The following is an 18363-nucleotide window of genomic DNA, read 5'->3' on the forward strand; positions in this document are numbered from 1 at the left end:
TATCCACAGAACGGCAATCTACTCAGAAATCAGCAGGCATGTTAAGAAGACAAATATGAAACAAATTATGTAGCAACGATTAAGTTAGATACTACTTAAATTACAGTATCACGTACAGGCGCATGCTGCACGTTATATTTGCGTAACATACTGTTATTCAGAACTCTGGGTAGCGCTTTAATTTACCTAATTACCATCATCTTTAAATAATCATTAGCACCTTCTACTCCATCAATCGTAACAGGAGTGTGATAATCTGTAGCATCAGTTAATTATCATCTTCTAACAGCTCGTACGTGCATTACTTTTAACGTAATATTGCTAATAAGACAACCATGTTATAGACAGTGATTCCTGACTACACACATTTCGTAGTGCAATCTTATGACATAAGATGTATTAAGTATATAACTGTAATTCTATTATACAATATGAACCGATTAAGGAAAGTAATTATAGCTGCAAGTCCGTTTCATATTGTAAGATTATTTCATGAAACGTATTATCTATGAATTTGAAACGTGCAACGTGTTATCTCACTTTTATAATTGTGATTAAGAAAATAATTGTTTTCGATTAAGAAAGATAATTCTTACTTCAGACATTAATATTTATCACTTGTGAAAGAAGAATTGTTTCATTCATAGATAAAAGCTATAGTAATTACTCTCACGAAACGTCCAAATCTATCCAGAACGTAAAACACATTTTCTAATAATTATAATTTCAAAAAATACGATTCCTCCTCATACTCCAAATTTGTTACTTTTACACAGCCGATGTTTATACAGATTCATATTATTGTAAAATAGATTCAAAGTGGAGATTTGCTTCATTCGTTAAATTTTACATTTCATATTGTAAATTCTTTTGATACATTAAATACTATCCACGTTCTGTGCATTCTTGCATCTCTTTAATCCCGTGCAATGTATTAATATTCAACCATTCGCAATCTCATTCTTTCAAGCAACGTCAATTTCGTTCGTTCCATCAACCATTTTGTCCCTCGGTAACAACCATCGCACTCGACCAACGCCATTCGATCACGCGAATATTGCGGATCGCAAGTTTGTAGAAACAGCTGAAGCATTTAATCCGGGGTGTGTCAAAGAAAACGCGGAAATAGAGTCGGGGAGAAGAGGGCGCCGGGACCGAACGCTGTCAGCGTCGCGGCGTCGCCAGGGACGCGTCGCCATCCCCATATCCCATCAGGTTCGCCCTCGTTCCCGCCTCGCCGTCTCCCTTCCTTCACAAAGGGGTTGATGGTGGCTCCGGATCATTCACGGCCGCCGAACGCCGACAATACGCCGGAAATTTCAACGAAACGCTCGCAGCCCCGTTGATTTCCGCGGGGAGTACCCGCTGCCTCTGTCTTCGTTCCGCCTGCCAGTCTTTTCCACTCTTGCTGACTTCGTCACCGTCGTCGAACGATGGCCGCACTGTCGAATCATCGTTCAATCCTACTGGAGCATTATTTTCGACACAATATTGGCTGGCGAAAATGATAACAAGAGGAATATCAAAGGGGTGGTTTATTGTTCTGCAGTTTTCCACGTGACGAGGAGGAGAGTTTGATGAGTGGAACCAGTAGATGGCTTATTTTGTCTAGTTACTTTGCTAGAGGTTGGAATGCAGCTTCTTCGTGTATGCTTTTTGATACATAACCTAGAAATGGAGAATTTCAATAATTAATAAATTTGTGACAAGTTTGAACTTTTGATGTAATTTTTGTTTTAGTTAGAGAGTAAAGCGAGTGACATTGGTGAGTTTTGTATTTTGTTAGGAAATAAGGAAATGTATTTGTTAAGGAATAAGTAGTAGATAACTAGATAATATTTATCTGGAAGCCATTTGAAGCGCCATTCCTGCCAGAGTGTATCAAATGGCGGCGGAATTTCAAAGATATTCTACGTGAAATAATTCCAAACTGTTTAGCTTTTTGAGTCCATATTTCGTGACAAAAGTTGTTTATTTAATTGGTAGATTCGAGTGAAACTCACGGATCGTTGAAATCGAAACGAAGAAGTGCAATTATTAAGATCGACGGCGATCGGATATTGAAGAAAAGCAGGATCAGGGCAAGATATCGATAAGTGATTTAGATAAGCGGAAGACGAGTCGATAGAGTCAAAGTCATCGTGCTTGGAGCAGGCACTGACTGATTTCTTCCTCTGTTCCCGTGACTTCTTCATTTCTTACGACTCCTGCCTTGGACAGGTTCATTTAACGCGGAGGACACGAAACTCTCCACTCTATAAAGAAGAAGAAGAAAAAGTAAATAAAATCAAATACGTTCGATTAAGCAAAATAATAATAAACAAGAAGTTGAACGTTAGGCGATCGAGCTCTAACTCTTAAACAAACCTTTATAATATAATTCAGCCCTTAGGAAAAACCGTACAAGCACCTTACTATATACATACTTGCGCAATTACTTGAAACAAACATACTGTTGCAAGCTTTCTGAAACAGAGTTAATAACTTCTAAACTCGAGTCTGATCTATTTTAGCAAATCCAAGAAGCTGTACAGTATCTGTTAGACTGAGTTCGTCGTAGAATTATTTAAAACTTGCCTTCTCTTTGTTCTTCCCTTGAGAATGCTCATCTTCTGTCGAACTGAGGCCAACGTTCGTGCGTCGAACAAGAGAATCTCGAGGAAAAACGGCGAAAACCAGCTGGAGGCAGCGTTGGAAATAGTCGATGGATAATCAGCGGTGGCCACGAGAAGGGAGAACGAGGATGAAGAACTATGGAAGAAAGTTGGCAGGCAGTCAGATTGCAAGTAGAGAATAAGAGAGAAAGAAAGAGAGAGGGCAGTTGCGGCAGCAGCAACCGCGGCAGCAACGTCAGCGGCAACAGCAGGGGTTGCTGACAGAGAGAACGATACCAGAGGGAAGAGAAAACGTGGTGGCCGTCCAGGGAAGAGAGGAGCGGACGATAGAGAAGGAGAACCCGGCGAGTTTACGGCGGGGGAGAAGAGGGAAAAGAGAGGAGAGCGGTGTACGGTGCATGGCTCTCTGTTGCGATCATTAATCACATTCTCGTGTCATGGCTAGCACCGCGCCGCCAGGGGTACCATAGTAAGGGTATACGCTAGTGGTATGAGACTACTAAAGGGAGGACCAGGATACTGCCGCTCTTCTGATCATGAACACCGTGGCTGCCTTCCTCTGCGAGGCCGCCAACCAACGCTACGATTACCGTTATCGTTCCTCTTGAGAACCTGGGTCTGGAGTATCGTTGCAAAAATACCGGTCTAATAGGGTACAGCGTTTACCCTTTGATAGGAAGCTTTGGTTTCCTGGCGACGCGGTAGTAAGTACATATTGTACTTTCAGGATTTTTCTGTCTGATAATTCCATAATTCATAATATTGGTGCCCTAAGATTTTGGCTAATATACATATATATATATTGAATTACAGAGAATTTTATTGATATATTGATATTACATAATCAATAACCACATAATCGGTAATATCAGCTTTTCATTTCTGTACTCTTCCCAAAAATCTTCTTTTCATATGAAATATGTTAATTCAAAATGTAGTTTGAATTACATATATTGGTAATTCATGTAATGTATTCAAATTATAATACATCTTGAATTAACATATTTCATATCAAAAGAAGATTCTTGGAAAGAGAACAGAGATGAAAAGCTAGTATTATTGATATATATATGTAATTCAAACTACATCTTGAATTAACATATTTCATATCAAAAGAAGAGTTTTGGAAAAATAACAGAAATGAAAAGCTAATATTACTGATTATATGGTTATGTGATATTATATATTATGTGGTTATTGATATATATGTATCAATTATTATTATTTATTGATGTACATATATCAGTAACCACAATAAGAAACTAACATTCTCTGTAATTCAATATATGTATATTGGCCAAAAGCTTAGAGTACCAATATTGTCAATTGTGAAATTATCACACAGAAGAATCCTGGATATATGTATCAATAACCACAATATGAAACTAAAATTCTGTGTAATTCAAACTGCATCTTGAATTATCATATTTCATATCAAAAGAAGAAGATTTTGGAAAGAGAACAGAAATAAAAAGCTAATATTATCAATTATATGGTTATGTGATCTGATATATTATGTACTTATTGATATATATATATATATCAATTATTATTATTTATTGATATACATATATCAATAACCACAATAAGAAACTAGAATTCTCTGTAATTCAATATATGTGTATTGGCCAAAAGCTTAGAGCACCAATATTGTCAATTATGAAATTATCACACAGAAAGATCCTGAATATATGTATCAATAATCACAATATGAAACTAAAATTCTGTGTAATTTAAACCGCATCTCGAATTGACATGTTTCATATGAAAAGAAGAAGATTTTTGGAAAGAGAAAAGAAATGAAAAGCTAATATTATCGATAACAAAGAAACTCGACAAATATCGATCTTTGCATCAAATTACAAAATTTTACCCAAGTTCCAAGAATTCTAGCGGTCGAACAGACAAACCTTTCTATTGGCAATTTTCGTACAAAGAGAAAATGTCAGCGGATGGAAAGACTAGCGGGTTTCACGCCGAAGCATCCGTTTTGGAAAGCTGGCACACGACGTGCGGGTTTATGCATCTTTTCACCGATCTTCGTCAGTTCTGACCGCATCAAAACAATGTCGACCGTGGCATTGTATCGCTTTTAACCCTTTAGTCGGGTCTCGGGATGCGGATGGTCATAAATAAGTCGCGCTTCTGCCACGAGAGGATTTATCCGCACGTGCAAGTACTTTGCTAATTGCCGTGACGGGACTAGAAAGTTGATAGAAAGAGTTCCGCCGTTCTCTATTAACGAGAAAGGTGTCCGGCTGCCTTTTCCTCGACAGTTTCCTACTTTTCGCTTCCAGTCTGTGTAATGACTTTAGTCGATGCTTCTAGAAAGTGTCAAGATGGAAATTTAGCATTATATTTAATTATTTATATATACCTAGTTCCAATTAAAATAATACGATAAACATAAATACGTAAATACAATCTCGATCCATGTCAACATCGGTGATCATCAAGTTTGTCAACAGAGCACTTGTATACTCTCAGTAATTACCAAAAACAACATAATCTCAAAATCTGAAAAGCACCTAGTGTTAATTTTAAATGTAAATTCAAATTTACATTACATTTGAATATAAATTTAAATTCAAATTTTGTACCTTAACTGTATAGACCGGGCACATAACCTTCATTTCAGTTGTATCAGCGTTACTTACACTGTCCATCTTGTTGACATTCGCAGCGTAATACCGAAAGTCGACACACTTAACCAATATAAACTTCTATACGAATCGAAAAAACTTCCCTTGAAGATACACAGAATCGAAGCTTCTATAAACTACACGTCAACCATGTCAAAGTACAGGGGAAGTGTATAATTATCATTGTCAGTGTTACTGTGCGAAAGTAGTCCTGGAACAACGGCGGAAACTGTATGCGTGATTCCAGGTCCAAGTTCTAATTACCTGCAGATAAGTATCAGCCGGCCGTCCGCAAATGGCGTGCTCCTGCAGCGACGTCTGAGAGCTCGTCAGTCAAACACGTCAGCTATGCCCGGATGTTATCGTGCCAGCGTAATAACCTTTGTGTCACGCTTACCGGTAACTATGATGCTCTCGAAACGTCGAAGGAAGAGAAACGCGATTCCGATGCATCGATACCTTCCTCTTGCAACGATTCAAACGCTATCGCACGCTGGGGAACAATTTTCCTTGTCGTAGGTATTTCCAGAAGGTTATATCCATTGTTTACATAATTTTACATTGATCCGTCAATTCGGTGTATTTTTCTTTTAATACATTGCTACTTTCAAAAATCTACGTTTCAGATTCGGTTTCTTAAGTATTTTATTACACACACACACAAAAAAATATATACAAAATTTGGAAGGAACATTTATAACGCTTGTGGTCTTAAACGAAAATTATTTGTTAAACATACGTAAATAATAAAAATTCTTTCAGCAGTAAATATGCAAAAGGGATGTAATATAGGAAAAAGAACAAAATTCCTTAGTAAATTCCGTTTATTAAAATCCAGATAAAATGTCAACAATATCAATCAACAATTCTTTTCTTAACATATCAATTTCCGGTTAATAAAAACCAAACAGAAAAAAGTAATTCACAAGTACGTAGCTATTTCGAACTAAATTTAATAATTTCCTCTGGTAAACATAACCTAAAATGGATTTCAGGTCTCTTGCAACGTGGATAGGATCTCTTTTCCAGCTAACCGCGCATTAGATCGTCAAGAGGTGTGCCAGGTATCCAGGAAGCGCTCTAGAAACATGCACCCGATACCCAGCCACATAAGATATTGTTCTCCCGATGAAATTAATAGTGGCCGTAAGCCCCGCCGCGTAGCATTAATCCTCGCGGCATTAGTGACACTCTGAGGAACGAGAACTAGGTTGGAAGGGGTGCGCGGACGAAACTCGAGAGCTAGCTGATTCTCAGCAGAAGGGGACACGAATCTCTTCGTGTTAGAAGGTTCGAGGCAGCGGCTGGGGGCAGGATATTACGTTCGCGGACCAAAGGCGGAAGAGAACGAACGAAGAAGAAGGAAGAAAGGAGGAGGAAGAAGAAGAAGAAGGAGACAAGAGGTTGGTTGGGAAGAAGCAGGTCGAAGAGACTCTTCAGCTTGTCCACGAAAGGAAGATTTGTGCTGCTCTTCCACCCCCGACTGCCACCCCTTTCGCTGCACGGTCCGTGGATCTGAAATAAATGGTTATCGTGGATTACCCCCGGATGCTGACACGTCATAATGGCGGGGATTCGCCTTAACCCAGTGGCGCGTCATTGGAGAACGATATTTCTTCATCTGTCGGTCATTACCGCGCGATTAATGCCTGGCGACGTTACAAAGCTTCCACGATTCGTGAACGTAGTTCGAGGAGATCGTCTTTTGGGAAATACGTGGTAGGACGGCGACACGTTTCAATTTGACTTTGAAACAGGTGAGTACCTTGTGACGACGTCGAATTGATTTGAATTGCAGCTAGTTGTTTAGTATCTTTTATTAAAAGTTTGTGCTACTATACTGTCTATTCACTTTCATGTGTTCGCGTATTTGCAACTGTAGTTTGCAGCAATAAGGAGACAGAACACCGATATTTAATTTGTATCTCTTGAGATACAGAGAGAGATATCTCTTGAGATATCTCTTGAGAGAGAGAGAGAGAGAGAGGGAAAGATCTGGATTATGTATTCAAAAGTGCAAAAGTTTATCATTACGAATATAGGTTAACTATGAATGCATAGCACGTTGCAAAAATCGGTTTAATCTTATTTAATTTTGAATTAGTTTTTCTTGGTTTATTCATATTAATGGGAAACGTAGCAGCCTCCTTGTTACAGTAGCATTTGAAGAACGATCTTTTAGAAATTCATTTCTATCAGTTACGAAAGGTATTTAAATCTCACGCGTAAGGTTAAACAGAACCAGTTCTATTATCACACTTTCATTTTTGAACGATATAACTACGATTCTTGCGTCACCCGATATCTAGAAGAACATTCCAATATTACAGCTGGTACACGATCAACCAAACAGATCGAACGATACACGATATTACGAATGGAAGGTGTAAGAGAGAATGGTACATTTATTGTTAGTTGCAAATGCGCGTCGTAGCGGCTGGCCGTCGAACCACAAAAAAGAGCAAGATCCGGCTGACTCGGTCGTAGTAGATATCCAGCCTGTAAACGTTTTTTTCCGCCGTGAGTACAAAGGTTAACGTGCAACCCGGTAGTACCAGGAGAACGCCAGGGATCACGACAGCTGATGGGGACAGAGCTCGAGGGACGATCAATAATATAATACCCCGTCGCCCCGGGTACCACCATGCTATCGTACCATCGAATCCTGGGCCGGCTTTCATGTGCTCCGATCCGCTTATCGTTCGCCTTTTCGTGAACATGTTTCGTATTTTTTTCAGGACGACCGTGAACGCGATTGCTGACGCCCTTCCACGTCGTCGATGACGACAAGGAGTCGCTGTGGAAACGGTGGACACAGATGCTTTGAATCGCGATAAGGCGTAGCGAGAATAATGACGACATGGTGGAAAGTAGGTCAGCTAATTTTGGAATCAAAAACCCTGGTAAGAATTTTTAAAGAAACGCTTTTAATGACTAGAAGTATCGCGATGATTGTTAGATGTATAAATTTGAGAGCTCGTTTTGGAAAGCGATACGTCGATTTCGTTGAATGGATGGCTAAAGAAGGAAGTTTTCGTGTTTTTAAGCATATAACTTCTATATTATAGGATATATATTGATGTAGTTTTAAGGTTGTAAAAGTTGGTAAGCTTTTCTTTTTAGTATGATCTTCATCGTAGGGGTGGCTCAATTTTAAACTGTGCTGCCATCTGATGGTTTCACACTTTATTTGATGTTTGTTTGTTTATTTAGACATTTTGCTTTGTTCATTTTTATGAAATTTATACGATTTATAGGAATTTATATCATGTTATCAAATTTACATTCTCAGGCGTAGTTTAATTTAGTCCATATTTAAGAATTTCTGTATAGTTCCTTCTACCGGTAATGTCGAGATCTGTAATTTTTTAGAAATCTACAGATTTCTGTCACACCATAGGAGGAAAGCGTAGAAATAGTTTCACAAATTTGCGGTAGGGATGCAAACATTGTACTAGCGTACTCTGCAGAAACAGCAAATAATTTCAACATTATTCATTTCCATCAAACTAGAAAAAAATATAATTTTTAATTGAAATTAATTACCACTAAAAAGTTAACTATTGCTTTAAACACTATTTATTTATCTCGTTATTTAGAGACGGGTAAATAAAGTACTTAGGACAGACCTTCTCAATATTTCGGACGATACATTTATTTTTCATACATTACATTTACATATTCAATGTATATTAATTCATAAGTATATAAATATATATCTAATTAATAAATTATATTACAGAATATATGTATCCTATCTAAACCTAATATCTACAAACGATTACGCATTTTAAGCCTACATATAGCAATATATTTTGCCTGGCAGTTGGTTACATTTGGGATCTAGAACTGTACTGTACATCGAATAAGCTATATCGTTTAATCCTTCGTTCGAATGTACTATACATTGTTTGCAAGTGGCTGATGACTCGTTTCTAAAACTACAATATCTTCTCATCGGATTGTTCAAAAAGCCCAAGCGCCAGATTTGCCCGAACGTATGGTACCATGCAGTGTAATCTAAAGTCGCGTGGCATGTCATCCGTAAGATACCTGTAGAGACGAGCTTCTGATATTTACAATTCTACAAAAGCCCGGATCTACAGGGTAGATCACGAATGTGCCTATCTTATGCCCCCACTCTTTTCGGCCATTGTCTCCTCTAGGTAGCGAGATCTGTAACACAGAAGCCCAGTTTTTACACATACGTCGAAACCACGAAAGAGAAGGATAGGGTTAGGTTTAGGTTAGAAGGCTCATTTCCATGAATCGCGGTAATCGATAGCAAACACGGCGTTGCCCATCGTTAAATTACACTCTGAAAATTGTACATCGTGTCCAGTCATTAAATTACCATTCAGTGTCACAGGAAGAGTTATCCTCGAGATTGAATACGAATCGGGCAATGGTTGCAATAACCAAGCGATAGTAATCGCGAATTAATTGCATGATACCGATTGCAAAGTGATCAAGCGTGCAACGACACGTAACTACATATGAATAACCGTATGAGCATGACTATATAAAGCCGGCAGGGATTAGAAATTTCGTCCCAGCTACCGAACCGTACGTGACGCCGGAAAACCTTCACTAAAATCGGACGTGACATCGCATGCATATCCGGAATACGACAGAAGGAAGTCGATGTATTGTACGTATGATACTGTCTTGTCCACGGTTCAAATTGTCGATTTTTAACGCTTCGTTTGATGAATTCTATCGGGCTACGCTATCGTTGAACGAATCAACCTGCAAACACAGGTGATCGTAGCATAGTGTAATATTAGGTTAGAAACTAAGTAATTGCGGATTTTGTCATTAGATGGTATTGACAAAAGCCGCAATCACTTAGTTGCTAACCTAATGGTACAAAAGTTGATCGACAAATAGAGGTCCAATAATCGTGTTTCCTCTTCCATTAATTTCCAGTGACGTGAAAAATAGAAAATTAACAAGAGGTCGGAATTGAATGCGTGGAATCAGAGTTGAAGAAAAAGAGAGGTGGCAGAACACGAATCAGGTACTTCGATTCTCATATGATAAGAATATTAGAAAAGAGAATAGAACTTTTATTAATACGCAAAGCATTTACAGAATAACTGATCATTGGAAAATAAGAGGACACAAAACATTACATGCTTGTGATCGTTCGCGCGAGCAACAGGCGGAGCAAACATCTCGCGTGCAACGCAGCTGTTCAACGACCGATTAAAGTGCATAAGCCAAAGACCTAAGAAGATTAGATTTCACGAAATTCCAACGAGTAAAAATAAGACAGGCAGGCGTGCGCGCCTTCACGTTCACAGAATCGAGGTCAAAGTATCGACATGCTGGGAATGCTATTAGAAAAGTGAAACCATGAAAACGGACAACACGATCGTTGTAGCAAACGTGAGTAAATCGTTAACAGACCCATGCACCTGCACGCCAGACTCTCTACTATTTCTCACCAAAATTCACATACTAAATATCATGCAGGAAAACAGAATCGTGGAAATTGTAAAGCTCAGAAGTACAAAACCAACGTACACCCGTTCATCCCCAACATAATGTCAAACACAAAGTGAATTTGCACAGAATTAGTGAAATAGTTAGGTAAGACAATCCGCTTAGACTTGACGGAAGAATGAAAATCTTATAAAAATCATTCCTCAACTCACATCCCTGTTTAGCGTCACGCGTGCACATGCATCCTGGACCCGTAGGTGTTTGCGTGCGTGTGCACGACTCGTCTCACTGCTATGCACTATTTGCAGCCTGGTTCACAACAGCGGCGCGATTCGCGCGTTTTCCAGCGTGTAAGGAGCGCGCGAGTGGAAGCGCGGAAGGGCCAACGCCCTTCGAAACGAAACGCAGCGGCCGACTGTCCTTTTTGGCCCCGAGCGGAGAAGGCATTCGGCGACAAGCGCGAATCCTCGAGTCGCGGGGCGTCTCTCCCACGGTTGCCCGGCCGAAGCCAGGGGCATCCCCCGGATTCTGCGATGATTGGACCGCGCGCACCCTCGCCCCACTCGCGACGAGGGAGATGCCACCGCACAGGGCCGTGGCCAACAAGCCAGGTGCCACAGGCAAAACCCCCGAAATCAGTATTGATATCGCATTATTCGACGCGCGCCCAACTTTTTTTCCCCTGTGACGCGGATGTTACCGTGCGAGTGGAAACGTTTGCTAGAGGGTGGATGGCTGTTGGAAAAATGGGGTGGGATAATTTGTGGATGGGGGTAATTGGCTTGGGGAGATGATGGCTCGATTGTTGAGAGTAAAAGGGACAAATGAGACCTGAAATGTAATGGATAATGTTAGTTTATAAGTTTCATTTGGCGTAGTACGAGAGATGAAATTAAAATAGATGATGTCTTAAGAACTAGAAACGGAGAATTCTGTTTTATGAACAGCGTGTACATAGGTTTGGATGTTTGAAGAGAGGACAAGTTTAGGTATTTTATTGTGAATCGTTCACGGGGAATGTGTATGAGAAAAATGCAATTTTATGAAGAGGGTAGCCTCAGATATTTGAAGAAAAACGTAGCATCTTATTATCGTACAGTTATAATTTATTCTGTGTACAATTCAAATGAGCGATGGTTTCACAACCATATGGTAGTCAATTTTATTTTATAAAGAGAGTGTAAATTTAGATATCTGATGAAAGTATAGGTTTTAGGTTTACAATTGTATAGAACAAGATCAAAGGTTGTATCGAGCGTTAAATTTTAGGGAAATGAAAATTGAATGTTGTATGGATATGTAATTAAGAGTCACCTGGTATCGAGTAACGATTACGTGTACAGAATTTCTCTTATGAAATTCTCGCGCAGAAATTCATGCATTGTATACGTGTGGCGTGAGCGTGAAGGAAGTTTATGTGGCTCTGTATTAAGAGAAAGGGACGCCGAACAATTTTATCGTTTACATGACAAATTGACATCGGGCTACACTCGTATGTCATCGACATTGCTAAACGATTGAGTTTCTCCGAACCGAGTGCTCGTCCTTTATTCGCAAATTTTGCTCCATTATTCCATTTCCCCTTGCAATATTTAGATACATTAAGTTGTGTATGGAATGTCCCATTTATACTGATTCATATTTCCATGAATCTTGAAAATTCGTTCATGTAAATATTTAAAAAATGAATATCACACAGGAAATAGAAGATCTTCAACATTAAAGTGATACAAAGATAAAAATATTTATACATTTAATAGGAAGATTGACTAAATTGGTACAGCAAAATCGAACGTTTCATACACCATGTTACAATCTATGCTCTTTATATCCAAAATTCATTCCTTTTTTCAATTCCCTCAAGCTAAATCTCACAATTAGTAAAATAATTATAGAAAAATCGTACAAGATGAATGTGGTATGTAGTAGAAATATTTATATAAAACTGTATCGTATTTGCCCTAATTCTTATGTCAATTACAGTTAACAAATACGGAAAGAGAGGAAGCAGAAGTAAGAAAGAGATTGTAACAAGTGGAAAGCATGGAAAAGCGACGCAAGAGAATTTCTCCAAAGTTGTATCCAGTTAACACTCGTGCAGAGCATAATCGCCAGTGGATACAGCCCTGAGGTCGTTTCAGCTCGGTGGAAATCGTGCAGCCTCGGCTTCGAATCCCTGTCAACCGGATCACAGGCGAAAGGGAGAGGGTAAAAGGCAGGGGCCACCCTTCGTCTCATCATCTTTTCGCGCTCATAGCCGGGCATATCTGCTCGGAGCCAGGCCTGTGCTCTCCTCTTCTCGGAGGAATCGCCTGGAAAAGCTCCGTTTTCCCTCGACCTACCCTCTCCACCCTCGTGTCGCCACCCCCCACCCTCAGCAACAAAGTCTCCCAATAACGTTAGCCTGCTCCGTTCCTTCTCCGTTCTGGAGCGACGTATTGATCGTCTCTCTGCTCTCCTGAAGCCGCGACCGGAGGAGCCTGACGTCCGCCGAGGGAAACGAAGAATGGAGAGAAAACGCATCTTCAGAGAGAGAGAGAGAGAGAGAGATGTGAGGGGGTGGCTTCGATGAAACTGGCTCTGTACAGGCGTATCTTTGTCGAAACTGCCAGCAGGGAAAAAATAGAGGACCCACACTGCCAATGGAAACGGTCACGTCGTCAAGTGGTGCGCGTGCAAAAAGACCAAGGCCATCTGATGGTCCGAGGCTGGCAGAAACGATAGTTCACGGACAGGAGGAAGAATTTGAGGTTCGATTAAAGTGGAAAGTATGGAACCCTGCTGGGACTGCAAGCTGTCTTCAGAAGAAATTTCAATAGAAATCTGGAAATTGTTATCTCGCTGATCATCTCTATTATCTCTGTCAATACATTCCATTTGCAATTTTTATTTTCAATCGATTTAGATTAACTTCTTTCTTGCTTCAATGCTGTGACTATAAAGGAGAATTCCGAGAGTTCGTTCAAGATTTGTTCATTTGCTATTTATTATATTTGTTTGCTTGATCTCTGGACTCTTCCAGTTGTACGTTGAACATCTTGAAACGCGAGAACTCTCTTTTATTTCACAAAATGCAAGCAAGATTGAAGTATAAAAATTGGAAAAATGGACTACTAGAAAGAAAAATGTATAGATAAAGGTTAAAGTGACAGGGAAAATAACGTTCTAATGGTTTCGCGTAGCCTGGTATGAAAAATAGAAAAGAATTGCCGAAACGATGTTAAATTCAGGTGAAGTAATTTCCAGCAATCGATATCCATCATCAACTTAAACTCTTTTATCGGATGATCTCCATTAACCTTCTAATTAACACTGACTACCTTCCATAAATCACCCTGCACGCTTTTCCATCATCGTACCTACTGCAATGAAAATAAAAATGTTACCTGCTACATGGCGACACGATACCATACTATAAATACAGTGGCAGACAGCGTGAATTGTCACAAATATTCGACGGATGGCGAAAAACAAGTGGCCGGGAACACGAAAGCCGATAAGCCTTGGGACGACTTAACTCGATAAATCGGCGACACGTCGTTCGCCACGGCGTAACTTCATCCTCGTATCATACGTCACTCAACCAACATTCTGCCTGTCGTCCTCTACTCACGTGCAATACGTCTTCTCCGAGTTTACCCACGTATCGTTGCTTGTGAGGCCTCCGTGACGAAGCTTCTCTCTTCTTCTCTTCCTAACTTCTTCCTTGCACACCGGAAACATCGGACACACATTTTTTTTTTTTTTTATATTCACATTGTTCCATCGTATTTGTTGGTCTCTTGACGAAGAGAAAAGCGTCGTCTGAAATATGACGAGTAGAACACGTCTTCTTTACTTCTCGTGCAACAAGAATTAACGATTAAATTGTATGCATGCATTTGGTTTATAACACCCAATATTCGTCACATGGATTGTAGTTTTAATTCCACGAAGATAGAATGTATTTGTAACAAAGTTTACTTTGAATTCTATTATATATTAGATTTCTTAATTAGTGGAATATCAATGAACAATACAGAAATTGAAGAATTGAGTCTTCTGTTCTGTTTGTAAGCAACTTCAAGTTTATAGCTAATTTTAAAACGTTTCAAACTGAATAACTAATTCCACTAAGATAAAATGTATTTGTAACAAAGTTTACTTTGAATTCTATTATATATTAGATTTTTTAGATAAGAGAATAAACAGCCAGTGTTTAGTGGAATATCAAAACAATACAGAAATTGAAGAATTGAGTCTTCTGTTGTGTTTGTAAGCAACTTCAAGTTTATAGCTAATTTTAAAACGTTTCAAACTGAATAACTAATTCCACTAAGATAAAATGTATTTGTTACAAAGTTTACTTTGAATTCTATTATATATTAGATTTTTTAGATAAGAGAATAAACAGCCAGTGTTTAGTGGAATATCAAAACAATACAGAAATTGAAGAATTGAGTCTTCTGTTCTGTTTGTAAGCAACTTCAAGTTTATAGCTAATTTTAAAACGTTTCAAACTGAATAACTAATTCCACCAAGATAAAATGAATTTGTAACAAAGTTTACTTTGAATTCTATTATATATTAGATTTTTTAGATAAGAGAATAAACAGCCAGTGTTTAGTGGAATATCAAAACAATACAAAAATTGAAGAATTGAGTCTTCTGTTCTGTTTGTAAGCAACTTCAAGTTTATAGCTAATTTTAAAACGTTTCAAACTGAATAACTAATTCCACTAAGATAAAATGAATTTGTAACAAAGTTTACTTTGAATTCTATTATATATTAGATTTTTTAGATAAGAGAATAAACAGCCAGTGTTTAGTGGAATATCAAAACAATACAAAAATTGAAGAATTGAGTCTTCTGTTCTATTTGTAAGCAACTTCAAGTTTATAGCTAATTTTAAAACGTTTCAAACTGAATAACTAATTCCACTAAGATAAAATGAATTTGTAACAAAGTTTACTTTGAATTCTATTATATATTAGATTTTTTAGATAAGAGAATAAACAGCCAGTGTTTAGTGGAATATCAAAACAATACAGAAATTGAAGAATTGAGTCTTCTGTTCTGTTTGTAAGCAACTTCACGTTTATAGCTAATTTTAAAACGTTTCAAACTGAATAACTAATTCCACTAAGATAAAACGTATTTGTAACAAAGTTTGCTTTGAATTCTATTATATATTAGATTTTTTAGATAAGAAAATAAACAGCCAGTGTTTAGTGGAATATGAAAACAATACAGAAATTGAAGAATTGAGTCTTCTGTTCTGTTTGTAAGCAACTTCACGTTTATAGCTAATTTTAAAACGTTTCAAACTGAATAACTAATTCCACTAAGATAAGATGAATTTGTAACAAAGTTTACTTTGAATTCTATTATATATTAGATTTTTTAGATAAGAAAATAAACAGCCAGTGTTTAGTGGAATATGAAAACAATACAGAAATTGAAGAATTGAGTCTTCTGTTCTGTTTGTAAGCAACTTCACGTTTATAGCTAATTTTAAAACGTTTCAAACTGAATAACTAATTCCACTAAGATAAGATGAATTTGTAACAAAGTTTACTTTGAATTCTATTATATATTAGATTTTTTAGATAAGAGAATAGACAGCCAGTGTTTAGTGGAATATCAAAACAATACAGAAATTGAAGAATTGAGTCTTCTGTTCTGTTTGTAAGCAACTTCACGTTTATAGCTAATTTTAAAATGTTTCAAACTGAATAACTAATTCCACTAAGATAAAATGAATTTGTAACAAAGTTTACTTTGAATTCTATTATATATTAGATTTTTTAGATAAGAGAATAAACAGCCAGTGTTTAGTGGAATATCAGAACAATACAGAAACTGAAGAATTGAGTGTTCTGTTGTGTCTGTAAGTAACTTGTACCAATAAAACTAATAATGATGATGTACTTTATCTGACAAACTTCATGAAAAATGAGTACATATATTCCAGGATACACGTAAAAGTAAATAAAATCTGGAATCTAGTTTTGATAAAGTTTGGTACAAAGAAGATGAAGAAATCCAAAGACACACTTGACACACAATTGGAAGGATTAAGTAGAAAAATTCTCGGGACTTGAAAATAATTTGAAGTAGACCTGAGAAAGCACGGTATTAATTACTGAAACACAATCTATTTGATAGAAACCTTACATTCACTGTATCTATATTGGAAACGGTATCGAAAAAGCAACAAAGTAATTTTCGACCGCCATGTTTCAGCGATGGCAGCGAAGAAACGTTAGCGCTGGGGTAGTGGATGCACCATACATTAAACGCGGCTTCGTTGAAATTACGATCGGTTTATGACCAACAAAAATATGTAGAACGAACGCACGTAGCACGTATCCCGACCAGGGTCTCCCGTTCCCAGACGTCGTTTACGACCGACCCGTATCCGTGGTTAACACAGCGACTACATATTTATTGATTAATTCACGCCAACTCATCAGCATACAGCGCAATTTCGACGTGGCCGACAAATAGCGGAGGATGTTTCGTAGTATGAGAAGCCGAGGACAAAGATCGATAGCGTGCGCTCTGTGTGAGAAAAATAACATTTATTTTGCCTGCAATATGCGTCAGTGATTCAGGCAATTATAGGCTAATCGCTTATGGACAAAAATTAGTTGTGCAATTTTGTTGAAGATATTTGTATATATGTCAGAAGAAATCAAATTTAACAAAGTTACTTATAAAACGTTAGTCCCTTAAGGGATGAGAAAATTGAGAAGCAAGTTATCCTTAAAATTCTAGAAAAATAGAAATATCGAATTTTACAATTGTTCACTGATTATCTGAATTCTATAATTGTGTTAAAAGAACCTATAGAGCCTTGTGGTAAAAGACCTATATAGAGTGCTAGAATTATTTAAGGGATGAAAGAACTTGAAGGTGAATTCTCTTAAATAATTCTACCGCATTAGATATTTTGCAAAAGTGTTACAAACTAAAATTTACCTGTCGTCAAACATTCTCACAATGTTCTTCCTTCGAAGGTGATGCGCATCAACCCCATGGAAATTTTTCTCGGAACTTTTTCTCTGGTTCGCCAGCGAATTCCATTTTCTGCCACGAAGAGATCCTCGAATTTGATCAACGATTACGTAGATGCAGGAAGAGAGGACATCGTCCACGCTATTTCCGTCTATCTTCGCTCAGACACACGATGCCTGCAAGAGGTGCTGTCTTCGACTGGCATCGAGTATCGTATATCGTGGAATGCTTCAAGAAGGAAGGAACGTCCGGGCTCCGTGTGTTGAATAATAAATCGCGATCGCCGGTCGATTTCCTTTTCCATACACCGACCAACACCGCGATTCGCATTCGTGGCTCGCTGCCCTTTTGAATCTCGGATCGAGTACGCCATAAAAGAATCGGCTCGCTTCCCGTCGCCTGTGTTCTTCGCGATCGATGGGTCCGTTGCATGGATGGATTATGTCATCCACGGCATTTCGATCCACTATGGAATCTTCCTGTTGATCGACGATCAAAAGGGAGTGGCCTGGAAATTTCAAAGAAGGATCTGTTCAATTATTTATTTGGCAGTTTAGGTAGATGAATTGTAGGAGTAGCATACGCTCAGAGTACGCTATATCTCGATTTATAGGTGAAGTCGTGTTTTCAAATATTCATTCATTCTCGGATGAATTTT

General features: G+C 38.2%; 3 long non-coding RNA genes across 4 annotated transcripts; 1 reads left to right on the forward strand and 2 right to left on the reverse strand.

Moving 5' to 3' along the window:
- Window positions 1–1228: 1228 nt before the first annotated feature.
- Window positions 1229–2459, reverse strand: LOC117160361 (uncharacterized). Its single transcript, XR_004464760.2, has 3 exons — window positions 2368–2459; window positions 2004–2255; window positions 1229–1668 (listed from the first exon to the last, which is right to left on the reverse strand). It is a non-coding gene; the product is annotated as an uncharacterized LOC117160361 (long non-coding RNA).
- Window positions 2460–8022: 5563 nt separating this feature from the next.
- Window positions 8023–11831, forward strand: LOC117160359 (uncharacterized). 2 transcript variants are annotated; one of them, XR_013060686.1, is made up of 5 exons: window positions 8023–8160; window positions 10187–10277; window positions 10352–10648; window positions 10736–10852; window positions 11014–11831. It is a non-coding gene; the product is annotated as an uncharacterized LOC117160359 (long non-coding RNA). The 2 variants fall into 2 exon arrangements; XR_013060685.1 differs by lacking the exon at window positions 8023–8160 and adding an exon at window positions 9612–10018.
- Window positions 11832–11869: 38 nt separating this feature from the next.
- LOC143304005 (uncharacterized) lies at window positions 11870–17755 on the reverse strand. Its single transcript, XR_013060684.1, has 3 exons — window positions 17670–17755; window positions 17047–17249; window positions 11870–14509 (listed from the first exon to the last, which is right to left on the reverse strand). It is a non-coding gene; the product is annotated as an uncharacterized LOC143304005 (long non-coding RNA).
- Between the last annotated feature and the right edge of the window lie 608 nt (window positions 17756–18363).

Source organism: Bombus vancouverensis, chromosome 18, assembly GCF_051014615.1.
Source record: "Bombus vancouverensis nearcticus chromosome 18, iyBomVanc1_principal, whole genome shotgun sequence".
Classification (NCBI taxonomy): Eukaryota; Metazoa; Arthropoda; class Insecta; order Hymenoptera; family Apidae; genus Bombus; species Bombus vancouverensis.